This window comes from Eptatretus burgeri, chromosome 7 (genome assembly GCF_056783735.1).
Source record: "Eptatretus burgeri isolate ZD-2024b chromosome 7, Ebu_testis_v1, whole genome shotgun sequence".
Taxonomy (NCBI): Eukaryota; Metazoa; Chordata; class Myxini; order Myxiniformes; family Myxinidae; genus Eptatretus; species Eptatretus burgeri.
In genome coordinates, this window is record NC_140967.1 from 95221328 (window position 1) to 95238347 (window position 17020).

Sequence of the window (17020 nt, forward strand, 5' to 3'; positions counted from 1 at the left end):
ATTGCCTGCCAAAGCTGATTCTAATCCAATATCTTTAGCCTTAAATACCTTAACGTATCCGACAGGATGGTACAGAGGTAGAAAAATTTCCTCTGAGCTGTCTGGTCCTGGTTTGATTCTCAATATGAAGACAAAACCTTTGGATTGGTTTCACAGACATGGTGTTACATCGACCAATGCCGAGGTGGGGATCAATTGGCTTGCTTCAGTTGGGCAGTCAATATTTCATGGTATATTTTGATGAAGAATTGCATATCACCAGCACTGTAGCCAAATATCAAATTCCTGCTCTGACTATTGGGAAGGCAACATCAAATTACCCAGCTTAATCCTCGTCATGACACCGCTTCGGCAGCACTGACACCTTACTCACGGAGAAAGAAAAAGAAGGGAGGTGTGAAGAAGAGGTGGAGTGAGAAAAAGAGATTGGGTGAGGAGAGGGGGGTGAGGAGAGAGGAGGGGTGAGGGGAGAGGGAGGGTGAGGAGAGAGGGAGGGTGAGGAGAGAGGGAGGGGTGAGGAGAGAGGGAGGGTGAGGAGAGAGGGAGGGGTGAGGAGAGAGGGAGGGTGAGGAGAGAGGGAGGGTGAGGAGAGAGGGAGGGTGAGGAGAGAGGGAGGGTGAGGAGAGGGGAGGGGTGAGGAGAGGGGGAGGGGTGAGGAGAGGGGAGGGGTGAGGAGAGAGGGGGGGTGAGGAGAGAGGGAGGGAGTGAGATACTTTTTCCTTTCTCTCAGGTATTTTTCCAAGTATTTTCGGATTCTTTTCAAAGCTTTTTGAGCCATTATAGGTAACAATCATCATCTCATGAACACGATATACAGTACTTTATATTTCTCCCCGAACACAGTTGTTTCCTGGAGTTTCTGCGCACAGGCACCAAACATTGTGGGGCAGCTTGACGTCATTTTGAAAGTCACGTCATCATGTTGAGGGATGCTTGGCATCGACGCCACACTTACCGAATGCAGACTGCATCCTGCGCTGCAGGTCTTACTTCAAGGCAGATAAAGGGGTTTGGATACAAAATGTCCTATCTTAAAGAGAAAGTATATTCAAAAATACCTCTGACAATTTCCTGGTACCCCAGGGGAGGTGTAATCTAATCAAATAGTCTGTGTTCTTTACATAATTGAAAGCTGTAGAATTGCTTACAATAAAAAGCATCAAAATTAGGGTCATACCAAGATGCCAATCAGTGTGCTAAATACACAGAGCATGTCTGTCGATGTGTTATTATTTGATATATGGGACATACATACAATTCACTAACTCCTAAATTAAATTTCTTGATAGTGACCAATGATACAATGCAATTAATTATTTTTTTACCAATTGTCACAAAATTCTTTGGGGTCTATAGTCCTTATTGTGGAGCAGAAGATTTGCTCTGAGCAATATAATTATCAAATATGATTACACACCTCACATTTCGTTCATCTAGGACGTCACACATCTGAGGGTTTGAACCTCATGTATCAATGTCACATTCATGAATCTCTGCTATATTGGGTTGTCAGGATAATCTAGACTCTGGAGGTACATGCGCTCACCTCCTCGCTACCCAGCCATAAACTGTTATCTGGTGTTTCTCAGCAGTCATCGATGTGTGTGCTGTCCCATGGATGGATGTTATACTGCGCATTACATCTGTCAGCATTAGTTGGTGGACTTTAAGAGCCCTCTGTGTCCTGTGCAATGAGTACGTGAGCTATCTCCGGCTCCACAAACAAATTACAAATCCCAACACAAACTACTTAGTCGGGTCTGAGACTTGGCCATACGGTTGGTGAAAGACTTGGGCCAAAACTTCTCTCAGGTCAACTGAAGATTGTGGGAATAATTGTGACCATCAACGAAGGAAGAAGATTCATAGTTGTCCCACTCCCACTGTTCTCTTATTCCCTCCTCTAGTCCATGAGCCAGTCTGGTTCGTCGGCACCATCTGGGAGGAATAATTCTCATCATGATTTCTGGCAAGGTATACAACCCTAGAGTTAGAAACCATGTGATAGCATTGCATCGGTGGTAGCTATTTGTGTGTTATCACCCTGTTTATATGCCTACCCTTAAATAAGCTTTTCTGCAAAATGGCCAGTACAAAGAAAGACATCCTACTTCAACTTAACAACATTTCTTTTTTATCAGTCAAACATTAACATTTATTTTTGTCTCACCTTTTGCTTCTCAACAAAAAGTGCTAAGCATGCCGAGGTTGAAAGATCTGTCATTGGTGACACACACATATATATATATATATATATATATATATATATATATATATATATATATATATATATATATATATATATATATATATATATATATATATATATATATATATATATCAGTGTCTATTTCCTGTGTGATAAATCATTCCGCCTTTAGAAAAGTATTTGTCCATCATTTACTGTGGAAAGTAAATAAAAGTTCTGGAACAATATAATTACGTGGGTGTTTAGCAAATTTATTAAGAAATCCAAAAATCTAAATTTATTTTTTGTATGTTGTACATTAAGATCAGTAGAGCAGACAATGTTATCCCACCCCCCAAATGAAAAAAAAATACCTAATTTGGACTTATTTATGTAGTTTGGTCAATGTCATGATGTTTTCCCTGTTGTTATTGAAGGATACTTTCCAAGAATCAAACAAAGGTAAATGATAGCATGTTCATGATCAAGATTAATGTTTTTTTCCTTGTAATTTCTCAAAAAAATACAGAATTTCATGGATTTAGACACTCAATAATGCACATATGAAGGTATCAAACACCCGTATTACACAATATAAACCAATAACACAGTATCCAGATGATTAATCATGTGCTATCTGATGAATGAGTCAAAGGTGAAAATGAAACACAATCTTCTGTTTGTCGGGCATAAAATTACAGAATAGAAACACAAATGTGGTGTTCCACACTCACAAGACCATTACCGAGGCCCAATGTGTTGCTGATAAACAAATTGTCTTATGAACCAAAGACGGGTCCTTTATAGTTTCTAAGACATCTCTGATCATATGCACTGATTGTAAGTGATATAAAATGTTCAAGATGAACTTAAAAATCATAATCATTATCCAGTTCTTCAATATCCTCATGTAAACTTTCCCCATCGTCTGACTCAAACATGGATGCCTGGTTCTCACAGTCTGGCAGTCTGCACTTATCAGTACATTTCAGTCCGTTTGACAAACACACACATTTTCGTAGTGAACACTTCCTTTTACAACTGCAAGCAAATAAATCAAGGACCGCCTCAGGTTCTGGCTGACCATCCATCCAGTGCACCAACAACTGCTCAACTCCTTCTTCCTTCTCCATATTACATCCTCGGCCAACAGGACTCGGTACTTTCGGGTCCTGTTCAAGACATCGTCTCCATATTGCAGCCTGGTAGTTGGCTCTTTGTGCGTGTTTCACTCAGCAGTCCCTGCATGGTGGAAGCTGGTGGCTCTCTATCTCACCTTTCTGAGCACAGAATAGGTCGTACCTGAGATCATTGACCTTAGTGCATGATGCCTTTGGTGCATAGAGGAGGCAAGTAAATGCCTCTAGTTTGTCCATCAATTCTCAGGAGAGGTCCCATGTATGACCCAACTTTTGGAATGTGTCCTGGGTTTCCCTGTTGCTGGTCAATAATTTCAAGGCGCTTGTCTTCCCTTTGCCTGCAAATGCACTGACAGTGTCACATCCTGTATGTGCATGCATCCCAATGAGAGCCCCACAAACATCTATGCCAACAGTGGCAGCAACCTTCATGATGTCAACGAGCCTCGTCCGGGTTCTAGTTCCACATTTCTGGAACAGTGGGACTCCAATATTGTCATGAAATGCCATCTGGGCAGATCACAACAGCCTGATAGCCCTCTCTTGCTGCATGAGCAGCATGGAGAAGTAGGCACCCATCTGCTTCTTCCAGTTGGCACTGAAAAGCTGGCACCTCCTCACTCTCCTGAGATGTGATTCTGTAACATTTGTCATTCACAGTTGCATGTAGAACCTTCCTCTGCAGCTTTTCTCTGTATTCTGGTTTTCTCCATTCACCGACGTAGAAAGTAATGAGATTGGTCTTGTTATTAACTGTGCTCAGGATCCTCCTCCACTGCCTCACAATACGTGTGCCTGTGATGCTTTGCAGGTGATGGCCCAGCCTCTCCAATCGTAGTGATCTCACTGTTCTTGGTGGAGTTCTCCCTGTACGTCTTAAACACAACATCTATTCTGTCACTATCAGCTCCTTCCCTCAGTGCCATAAACAAAACTGTAGTGGCGACATCTCCAAAAATTACTTAATCACCTTTTACTCTTTGGACTAAGTTCATCCCATCGACCACTGAAGCAGAATTACCTGGGAGTTGATCTGCCACTGTCACATTCTTCTGCAAAGTTGTGGCTAAAGTAGCTTTGTTGGTCTTTCGCAGCAATCCATCTGGTGTGGACAGGACCCAGGGCAATGGTCCAAGGGGATGAGAGAGGATGCCCTCCATCTGGAGGTTGCGTCCTTGTGCCATCAATCACTATTATGCGACCAAACAAAGATCTGTCTGCCTTCAAGATCGTCATCCTCCCACTTGATTTCACTTCCTTCTTCTTACACGTATTGCTGAATGTCTTCAGCGTCTTAGTTTTCATTGGGTCATGGAATTTCTTGCTGGTGGGTCTCTCTCGAGTCTCTCATCCTTAAAGGTTGCATCGGTTTGCTCGCCGATCTCATTCGCATTCAAAAGAAAAAGTAAAAGCAACAAATTTTCCTTGATTTGCGGTATTTTTCGTTTTCGGGGGTGGGGTAACAATCATAACAATAACATATATAATGTACATCTAACTTAAAATATATTTTGTTATTTTAGTTCATGATTAAATAATCTTCAAATTCACATATTTAAACATGGTATCCATTTTTTTTTGTATACCTTGTCGAGGGTCGTGTGAGAGCGAACACACAACGCACAGCAAGGTGGGCATGAGACAAGAGGGGTGGGAGTGGGAATGGCAAAACTGTGGGGAACAGAGACACTAGGAGATCTGTGGAAGGGAGAGGGATGGGGTGGGGATCATGGGGTATACAAGATGGACATAAGAGGGACTTTCAGGAAGGAAAGCAGGTAATTTGAAGGAGGTGGACTTGGGTGGATTATCGGGGGTAGAAAAGATCGAGGATTTGGATGGGGGAGGATAAGAGGTGGTGGTGAACAGCTGTTTTGAAGGCCTGGAGGGAAGAATGGGATTGAATAGATTGAGGGAGTTTATTCCAAAGGTGGGAAAAAAGAGGAATGAAAGTGAAGATGAGCAGTGATTCGTGATTTTGATAGTTTTACCAGAAGGGGGTTGTTGGCGGACCTTGAGCGCCCTGCGGAAATGTGGTGGGGACAAATCGCAGAGAGAGCAGGGGGGCGAGGCTGGAGAGGAGACGGGAGAAGACAGAAAGACCACCGACCAACCTGCGGTGATTGAGTGAGATGCCCAAAGACTCAGCCTCATTGCAGGAGATGCCAATGATCCGAAAAGCCTCGGTTTCCACAGCATGAAGCCGAGAAAGGTGGAAGGCAGGAGCACCAGCCCAGAGAGGAGAGCAGTACTCCATCAGGCTGAGGACAAAAGCTTTGTAAGTCGTCAGGAGCTCAGGTGGGCCGAGGAATGACTGCACGACGGAGGATTCCCAGTCGGCGACTGGATTTGGAGGCGAGGTTGGAAATGTGACTTTCCCAGGAAAGGTCATGGCAGATAGTGAGACCCAGAAGCTTGAAAGAAAAGACTTCTTCCAGAGGATTGTTGAGAAAGTGGATGGGGGGGTTTTCTAAACGGTCCTTTCGAAGAGACATAGTGAGAGTGTGAGATTTTTCCGGATTGAAAGATATGTTCCACGTGTTGGACAAGTTTGTGATTTTATCCAGATCTGCAGTGAGCGAAGAAGCTGCTGCTTGCCAGTCTGAGGGATGACCGTTGATGAAAACCAGAAAAAGAACAGGGCCCAGAACGCGACCTTGAGGAACTACAGCCTGGACAGGAAGAGGGGATGAAAGAACTCAATTTAGGGCCACACGTTGACTGCGACAGGAGAGGAAGTCTGTGAGCCATGAGTGCAGATGGCCTTGGATACCATAGGAAGAGAGTTTGGTGAGCAGGGCAGGGTGCCAGACTGTGTCAAAAGCACGTGATATGTCCAGGGATACGGCTCGGATTTCCTGTCTGGCATTGAGGACCTCCATCCATTGATGGGAGAGCAGAAGCAGCATATCCAGTGTAGAGTGACCTGGTCTGAAACCAAATTGATGATCGGAAATCAAGCCATTGGAGAAAAGGAAGGATTTAATGTCTGAAGCGATGATGGATTCCATAACATTGCTGATGATTGGGGGAAGGCTGATTGGTCTGTAGTAGCAGGGATCTGTTTTTGCACCTTTTTATGCAGGGCAGTGATGTTTGCTGATTTCCAAGCAGATGGCAGATGACCTTGAGCAAATGAGAGAGTGAATAGAAGAGAGAGGGATCACCGCATATGAGGAAGAGAGAGTTGGGATGAAAGGATAGAAGTTGGTCCATGTTTTCAAAGAGCGAGATGTAAATGGAGTCATCACTGTTAGGTTGACGGTACAGTACACAAATAAACATGAGGTTGTAGTCGAGGGGAAGCCGAAGCCAGAGGTATTCCTGGGGGTGTGGGGGAGTGAGGGCAGTGCATGGAGAGTGAGGAATAGAGTCCTTGATGAAGAGAGCAACTCCTCCACCAGGACGAAGCTCAGGTCTGTCATACCAGAGGAGGGAGTAACCAGGGAGAGATAATTGGGAGTCAGACATGTCTTGGGGGAGAAAAGTTTCTGTTAGGCAGATTATGTTTGGTTTGTCAGTGGCAACCTGTATGGAAAGATCTGAAAGGTTTGAGCGAAAGCCCCGGATATTTGAGGTCCACACTTTTAATGAAGAGGGAGGGGAGGAGGCTTTGGGTGCAGGGGGTAGGGGGGGAGGGGGAGGGTAGGACAAGGGACGAGGGGGAGGTAAGGAGGGTAGTTGAAAGAGTGTGGGGGATTGCAGAATAGCTCGGGGAGGGGGCCGGATGAGGAGAAAAGGCTCTGTTGTGCTGGAGGAGAGCAGGAAAGAGAGGGGGAAGAAGGCAGTTGAGGATTTGAGGAGGTGGAGTGAAGAGATCGAGATGAGAGGGCAGTGGAAGGAGGCAGCTTTGAGGATGAGAGGGGGGGGCAACTTTGAGAAAGGTGAGTGAGGGGGATGAATGGTGGGAGAAAGGTGAGGGGGGAGTTTTTGAGAGAGGTGAGAGGGAGAAGAGTGGGATGGTTGCTTTGAGAGTGAGGGGTGAGAGGAGTGATTGGCACTGAAGTTGGAAAAAAAGAATGATTGATGGAAAGTGAACATTCATTGCAAACTGGGGGTTTTTTAAGTTTTAGGTCAGTTATGCGGTTAAACACATTTCTTGAGGGATGCAATAAAGGCGAATTCAGAGAATGGAGAGAAGAAACACTGTCACAGTTGGATTTTTTAGGCAAGGAATGAAGGAGAGGTCAAAATGAGAGCAGTCTGTTTAAATAGTAGAAGAGTAGTGCATTATGATGCAGTAAAGAGAACCACACATGTGAAAGAGTAAGATGAAGCATTATAAGAGATCGTTTTTATTATTATTATTATTATTATTATTAATGTTTGAGAGAGTTTAACAGATTTGGTCATGGAAGTGTTGTAGAAAAAAATAGAGGAAGAAGAGGAGAAGGAAGAGGAAGAGGAAGAGGAGGAGGAAGAGGAAGAAGAAGAGGAGCAAGAAGAGGAAGAGGAGCAAGAAGAGGAGGAGGAGGAAGAGGAGCAAGAGCAGGAAGAAGAGCAGGAAGAGGAGCAAGAGGAGGAAGAGGAAGAGGAGGAGGAAGGAGGAAGAAGAGGAGGAGGACCAAGAAGAGGAGCAAGAGGAGGAGCAAGAGGAGGAGCAAGAGGAGCAAGAAGAGGAGGAAGAAGAACAAGAATAAGTAGAGGAGGAGGAGGAAGAGGGAGAAGAGGAAGAAGAGGAGGGAGAAGAGGAGGAAGAAGAGGAGGAGGAGGAAGAAGAGGAGGAAGAAGAAGAGGAGGAAGAGGAAGAAGAAGAGGAAGAGGAAGAATCGAGACTCGTGAGTGTGCAAGGAGAAAGATGGTGGTTTTTTTTGGTTTAAGATAAGAAATAGAGTGATTAGTGGGAGGGATGGAGGACATTATGAAAGTGGGGAAGATAGAAATTGAAGGTGATGGGGGGGGGGGGGGACAAATAAACACGATAGTTCAGTGAGGGGAAACAAAGGGTCGGCCTCAAGCACCTGGTAAGACTAGGTCGACGGAATCTCACAAAATAGCACGATTTTTAAAACATAACCGAACTAGGAACACAGTAACATGTCGGTGAGAAAATGAACAGTTAAAACGGGACAGATAACGACTGGCAACTTAACTTTGAGATTGTCAGCAGAGAGCCCTGAAGGAGACCTGATGACACTCCAAACCCAGAATCGGAAGCGTTCCATTAATGTCATTAATTAGGGTATGGGCAAAAATCTTCCGTACCACTTTTTATGAAAACAAAATCATATGTTCTGCAATCTACCAGCACTGGACTATCAGTGCCTGTAATTGCAAACACTAATTGCTCAGCTAGTTTTAACAACTGTTTTGAAAAGCAAATAACATGAGCAACGTGCCTAACAATTTTCAAGAATCATCTTCTTCTTCTTCTTCTTCTTCTTCTTCTTCTTCTTCTTCTTCTTCTTCTTCTTCTTCTTCTTCTTCTTCTTCTTCTTCTTCTTCTTCTTCTTCTTCTTCTTCTTCTTCTTCTTCTTCTTCTTCTTCTTCTTCTTCTTCTTCTTCTTCTTCTTCTTCTTCTTCTTCTTCTTCTTCTTCTTCTTCTTCTTCTTCTTCTTCTTCTTCTTCTTCTTCTTCTTCTTCTTCTTCTTCTTCTTCTTCTTCTTCTTCTTCTTCCGGCTGCTCCCGTCAGGGGTCGCCACAACGAATCATCCATTATGATCCGCATAATGATTTGGCACAGGTTTTACACTGGATGCCCTTCCTGACACAACCCTGGTCACCTACAATTTTCAAGAATATGTAGCCAATAATAAGAGAGAACCATTAGTTTTAAATAGATTGTCTTCTTCTGTCTAAAGGCCCAGTCTTCCCTTGACGTTTTAGCCAACAATGGCAACGTATCAAAATGTATGTAAAACGCTGGCTTACGCTGAAGTTTTTGATGTTTTTTTTAAAGTTTTTGGCGTATTCATAACGAGTTGGTCGTATGCATAGCATATTAGTAATGGACACAGAATGTTTGTTTTGTTGTCTTATAGATAACTTATACCAACGAATGCTTAGCCTGTTGTCAGCGTTCACAACCTATGCCCAACAATAGTCTAACTTATGCACAGCGCACTGCACGTATCGCCGACAATCACGTGACGTAGCCTATTAAAAGGCTGCCACACAACGATTCAAATCATAACCGCTGGAGAAATGGAAGTGTCAACATCGCAGTCACACCTTGGCGATCTTGCCAGCATATGCCGACCTCTGAAAAATGCGTCTAAAACGCTGGTGCACGTCGAATGTGGGTAAGTTTGGTATACGTGAATAGTACACTATCATACGTCGTCGTAAGTGGAGTACGTCTTGAAATTTTAAACGTGTTAAAAATTTTACGACGTACTTGCCGTATGCCTCACACGTTCCGCATGCGATGGGAATAAGTTGTACGCACGATATGCGATCGTTGGCACACGTCAACAAAAGTTACTTGTAAGTTACTCGTAAGTCGAAACACGTCGAGGTAATGGTTAGCGTCTGGTTTCCTTCTCCTTCTCCTTCTCCTTCTCCTTCTCCTTCTCCTTCTCCTTCTCCTTCTCCTTCTCCTTCTCCTTCTCCTTCTCCCGATTTCTAGTGCGGTTATAATATAATTAATAGGCTGCCGCTCAACGATTTAAATCATAACCGCACTAGAAATCGAAGTGTCAACATCACCGTCATACCGAAGAAAAAAAAGAAAGTTAAAAAAAAAAACAGGGAGTCTGGAACACTGACGCTAACCATTACCTTGACGTGTTTCAACTTATGAGTAACTTCCAAGTAACGTGTGTCAATGATCGCGTAACGTGCCTACAACATGTTACTCATAGGTTAGAAATAAGTTTCAGGTACGCTAAACATTACCTCGACGTGTTTCGACTTATGATTAACTTACAAGTAACGTGTGTCAATGATCGCATAACGTGCCTACAACTTATGGCCAGCGTAGCGGAACTTGTGAGTCATACGCTGGCATAAGTCGTAAAATTTCAAGCATGCTAAAATTTGAGGACAACCGCAAAGTATAACGATGAAAGCCAGCGTACTACGACGTATGGCAGTGTTTTTCAGCGTGCTCTTAATGTTTCCAAAACTTACCCATAACGTATTCGACGTGTGCCAGCGTTTTAGACAAATTTTTCAAAAATCGGCATAAGCTGGCTAAAACGTCAAGGTGTGACTGGGCCTTTACACTGGTTTCAGAAAAGTTTATTTTGGGATGGGGTTACGAAACGGCTAATAACACACAAAAAGCTACCACCAATACAATGTTATCACATAGTTTCTGACTGCAGAGATGTATATCCTGCCAATAATTATGATGAGCATTATTCCTCTCAAATGGTACCGGTGGCCAAAAATTACTGGGTCTGGCTCATGGCCTACTCCTCTTGCTCCCTCCTTCCTCCCCTCTGTAAAGGATCCTCACTCCCCTTGGTTTTCTTATTTTGTTTCCCCGCCTCCCCCTTTACAGTTTCCCCAGGTGCCATTGATTGTGATGTTTGTGGTTCCTGGCTACTACTGTAATATACAATATGACAACCTTGTCAAAGGTGCTGCCATTGCCATCTGCTGCTGTCAGTGCCTCATCCAATGCCATCTGCTCAGCAGGTGGAACCAGACACAGGTACATTCCAGTATTTTAAGGAAAAGCTGATGTGATCACAAGAAAAAACCACGACACGAGGATCACAGAGCCAAGGTTGATCAATCATATCATAACTGACTATGTTTCAAATCAATTGGTCACAGCCACAGCTCGGTAACATCATGGAAGGAATCTCCATGTGCCTGCACAATGTGAAAATTTGAGACTTCTTTATTTCTTTAACAGCCACAATTCCCACGTTCTTGTGGCATTGGGAGTTTTTGGCCCAAGTTTTTCACAAACTGGCTGGCCAGGCCTGACGTTTGACTATTAAATCGTAATTGGGCAGGAATTAGAAATTTGTTGAGGGTGCCAGTGATAGCTCATCTACGCTTTGTGAAGGACACCGCGGGATCTTTAACATCAACCAACTCATGCCGGCAGGTGGGATGCCCAGTTTAATGTCCATCCAAGGGACGGCACACACACATTGATGAATCGCCCCGCCTGTGATATACCGGGATGAGAGTTTATAGCTGGGACGGGATTCAAACCCAGGTGAGACAGCTTGGAGGTGAGTGTGCATACCTCTAGGTTGAGGCCATCCTATCAGCCAATGTGTAAATACGAAACGATAAGCACAATGACAGTGTACATATCAAGTGATACACTGATAAATGAAATGAAAAAGAAAGATAACATTTTCCTTTGTAAGAGTACTCGCTCAAATTATGAAGAACCTCATAAGCACAAAGCAATGTGTTTATATACACGCAAGAAGTTTATGTCGCCCATTGAAGTAGCACGACGAGTACCACAAACAATTTTGTGACATATTGTTAATTAGCAAAGGTTCCTGGGGTTTCCAGGCAATGCCTGGTCCCTCCACCCACCCCCTTCTACTGCCTCCTCCCACCCACCACTTACTTAACTGCTTTATTTAATTATATCCTTTATCAGGTGCATCCTCAGCCACCTCGCTCTTTGGGGTCTTAAGGCATCTCCTGGGTAACTTCGCCAGAATCTGAAGCCACCATGTTTTTTAGCCTGCTCAACCATGCCTTGACTTAGAACAAGCCACAATGATTTCTTAATGAAAAAGTTTTTTTTTTCACTTTGCTCACTCATATTGTCGAATGCCTGCTCAACATAGCAACGAATCACTGTATACATCACTTTTGTAAGTGCTATAGTTTTCAAATTAGGAGCTTGTAGTGATTTCATGCATTATATGATACAATTTTCCACGATCTACTCTCATGGACTAATTAAAGTATATCCTTGAAATATTATTTCGGTTTTGAGGATCGGATATCATCCCAACTAAATATGTGTCGAAATCTTGAGTGAAATCTGATAAATTAAATAAATAATGAGTCTTATAACTAAGCCGATATACCTATTTATTTTAAGCAAGCAAGGTTGTGTTCCCTCCTCCTCCATATATGCACAAGAAAAATGTGAATTTTCCAAAGCATTAAACTTTCTTTTTGTACTGTTTGGAGAATTATGTTGAGTGAACAAAAAAATTAGGAACGTGCCAAAATTAACTAGCTTCATTGAGCTATATGACTTCATGTATTCACTGCTACACCTCCCGCTCTGTCCCCCAGAGGGACTGCCTATCCATAGCATCTGCCAGATCTGTGTCTGTATTTTCGGAATTTTTGCGAGGTGCTCTACAGGGAATCAAAGCAAATCTGGTGAAAAACGGACGTTTTAAAATAAAGTTATAACATTTGCGCGGACCGCGAATGATGCAACATGTGATGCGTGCGTGCACGGACGAACAGGCAAGATGATGGATTATCTGCGATGTTTATTTCACGGGCGATTGAACTTTGCGATGTCTCCAGGGTTGTTCAACACTAAGCTGCAACTCTTTTGTGGATAAAGTCTTTATTTGAACGAATTCATTTTATTTCATTAACTGCTCCATGTGCGGTGAAGACCTGCTTTCTTCTTATTCTTCTTTCGTGTTTAATGGCATTTTCAGTTTAATGGCCAAATACAAAAAAAAAAAAAAATGCTCGAGACTTTCTACTGTTCGGCCTGTTTCCTTTATAAACTTTTCGACCAATATGCAGAGTCAAAGGTGCTTCTGGGTTAATTGACAAAGTGTATCTGGTACACCGACCAGGAGATCCCCAACTCTCGGACGCAGTGTAGAAGATGCAATCTGGGTTCTCCATACCTCGAGAATTGAGTGAGAATGTGTTCCAGGTCTTCAGGAACCGAACAATGCTTGCAGAACCCCATCGGGTGACACCCTATCCTATGTAAATAGGTGTTTAGAGCGCAGCGTCCAAGTAGGAGCCTGGAGAGGATTCCCTGGTCCCTTCAGGAGAGTTGAGAAAACGAGATAGAGGACTTGACCAAAGGGTGACCTTAAAGGAACTGACCTTAAAGCACCATCTCCCCGGAGTGACGGTCACCTACTTAGATTGCCATTTTTGTTGATGTGGATCCTAATTAGGTTGGAGAGTTCTGATGGGCCCAGAGGGATTTGAGTTATGAGATCAAACCTTAGTGCCCGTTTAACAGCCTGATCAAGCCTGGTGTTGCCATAGTGGTTAGGGTGGTGGCTTGGGATCCTCGGGTCCTGAGTTCAAGCCCCATTGGCCGCTGAATTAAAATACACCAGGAGGTTGACTCAGCCTGTTATACTTCTGAGGTCGGCAAAATGAGCACCAGTGTACTGGGTAAGGGGGACACTGCATCAGCGGCATAGCCGCGTCCCAACCAATGATGCAACCAGCAGCCACAGGCTACACTCGATAGACAGAGAGCTGCCTGATCGCTGGCCTCATTGCCTCCAATGCCTATGTAGGCAGGGATCCAGCACAGGTCAATGACCATGCCCCTCCAAATGGCCATGTTAAGAAGGTGAAGCACCTCAAGAAGCAGGTCCTGCCTACATCCAAATTGTAGGGACTCCAATGCTTTCAGACCAGAGAATGAATCGGAGAAAATAACTGTGCTCAGGGAATTAAAGTCAATTATCCATTTGAGGGCCAAGACGATAGCAAAGAGTTCAGCCGAGAGTACTGAAAGATGGTCAGAAAGCCTAACTGACTTTATCACCTTAACGTCTGGAATACAAAAAGCAGCCACTGTTCTTGCTAGTACCGGATCTTTGGAGCCATCTGTATAGATGTGTTAGGATTGACTCCGAACCATGTTGATTTGTCCCCAAACCAAACCAGGCACGGCCTGGTGATATGTCACAACCACATTGTCCCGACTGGTTCCCACCCCCCCCCCCCCAATAGTTCCAAGTGAATACGAGGTGTTTCTGGAGTCCAGGGTGGACAAATTACCACTTTGTTCGGGTGATTCGTTGATAAATAATCCAAACCCATTTCTTTAGCTGCCCTCACACATGTAAGTCCAAAAGGAGGAAGGAGGGAGGATTTTCGGAGAGCTTTATACTACCAACAGTCAAAGAACTGCGCTTTTCCTGGGTGGTTGTCCCCGGCAGAAATGCTCTTAGCCCAGTACCTCAATAACATCCTAAATGTTATTGGGATGTTTTAGGATGAAATAACATCCTAAATGAAAGCAGATCGCACTCAAAGGTGCAAACAAACAAACATCGAAGAATACCAGTCAAAGTTGTGCAACAAAGTCATTACAAATATGTAAGCAAAAGGAAAGGAAAGAGAATAGTTAAACCGGGGTGTGTTCCATTACCAAGCAGCTTGTAGAGTGCTCACCAAGTGGCTTAAGTACTCAAGAAAGCACTCCAATGAAACGGCTCATAAGGAATGGCTGGCTTGACAAGTGATAGCAAGCTGATTAGTAATGGGATGCCCCCAAAAACAAAAAAAGTCACCAATTTCTTTAAATTTTCAGATTTCACTCCAGGTTTGAACACTTATTTAATCCACGAGATATAATCCTCAAATCTGAAATCATATTTCTATTATATACTTTAATTAGTCTGCGACAGTCCATCGTGGAAAATGACATTGCATATATATGTACAAGACATGAAATTACTCCAAGCTCCAAATTTGAAAACTATAACACCTACAAAAGCGATGTATACAGCGATTCGTAGGTCTGCAGATCAAGCATTGAATGACATCAGTGAGGAAAGTGAAAAAAAAACATTGAGTGCTCTTGTGGCCTGTTCCAAGTCAAGGCATTGTTGAGTAGGCCGAACAAAATGGCGGCTAAAGACCCAAGCGTTCTGACAGAGGGCTGACCAAGATTGTGCGCCACCATATTTGTGAGGCTTATTATTATTATTATTATTATTATTATTATTATTATTATTATTATTATTATTTTTTGTGATGAGCACCCCCTAATTATCTTCAAAAGGGGTGTTTTAATATACCCACACACCCAGTTTTCATTAATGCACTCCCTTGGAGTTCCCTTAGTATGCATGAAAAGTTTGGTTCTGCGAGGTTTCATGGTTTTGGAGTTATGGAGGAGACACATTGACTGACACACTGATACACACTCACATTTATTATTACTGGAATGTAAGGACCCATCACTTAATTGACGGGAATACCAATCTTTGCGTAATTGCTAAAAAAAAAAAGGTTGTTGTTAATGGTCTAAAATTTAATTAGGCGGTTTATAGATACCGGCCTACCTATACACTCAGGGAGCGAGGAGGGGGACAGTGTTAATGGGATATTCATCACAGCCTTTTTAGATGCTGAATTGTGAATAGTATACAAAAACACACACCTGGAGGAAGATCAAAATAAATAAAAAATTATCCCCCTCCCGCTCTCTTTTCCTTCTTTTGATCAAACTGTTTGGGGTACGTATTAGTCACAGGCCCTGCCAGAGAACAAACTCTCCTCATGTGTATATTTGTAGCACATTATATGCTGTGTGTACATATATGTATATATGTGTGTATTGCTATGCTGTGCATGTATGTGCATGTATGTGCATGCTGCGCTGCCGATTGTGTAGAGATTAGGACGCACGTGGGATGGCCAGATGCAGGGATGGATGCACGCAGGCATGCCAAGACCGAGCTCCTTTTATATACAGTGTTAGACAGATGGATGAAAAAAAATCTTATTTGTCAAAAATAGCCTGATTGTTTGTTTCACCCACCCATGTTTGAGCTTCCTCGTAGGCAAGTTTTCATTTCACCTGGAAAACACATGAGATGCAAAGTTTTGCTAATTCAGTTCATTGTGTCGGCCTGCAAGTTACATACACAGCACAGATTGTGGAAACAAAGGTGCAAATTAAAATTTAGGGTGTTAAACGTATAACGATATAACGCCCGGAGCACTTATTGAACCCACGGAGTACAATTTGTTTGGTTTGTTTTATTCCAAAAATTCCTCACCTTCCATGAATCTTCTGATTTCGAATCAAAAGAGAAGGAGCGGGGTTAGCCTCAGGTCCTCAGTTGATGTCTCGTTCAAACTCCCTCGAGTCTATTCTCCAGTTGCATCATGCGGTGGCCATTTTATCATGCGGGATCATCCTTATAACCCTTCCCGTTCCCAGCCAGGAGTCTCAAGAGTCCATCTGCCTCTGTTACGAGTGTTTCAAAAGTCTTGGTACTATTTCAATGATTTATTTTGAAAAAGGCATGCAAGATTCAAAATCAACAATCACCCATCATAAAGAAGAGAATTGGGAGATTTTCGGCACTTTGATTAGCGATGATAGAACGGCGTGAATGACCTGTTCAATGTCACCTCCATGGCGTGCCAGGTAAGCTTCATCCTGACAGCGAAGTTCTTTGTGAGATGGATCTTACACACTCCTCAATAGGTCTCTTAACATGATGGATGCTGCGAGAGTTGTCTTTGTAAACATTTCCCTTCACATAGCCCCACAGAAAGACCAAGTGGGTTGAGGTCTGGGGAACGGGGAGACCAGATGTGCACCGTCTTCAAGGAAACTACCCTACCGCCGGACTTCTCTACATTGTCAGTGTCCGTGAGAGACTTTGATCTCCAATTTGTTTGGAAAAAGTTTCATGCCCTGCCTCAGGATCCGAAAGACCAAGATTGGCTGGAGGATCTCCTTGGACATGTGATGTGATGGATTTTCTCACCACCTCAATGTTTTCCACTGAACACCCAGTCTTCTTTCTCCAATGATTTATTGAGATTGTGAATCGTGCTTACTTTCTGG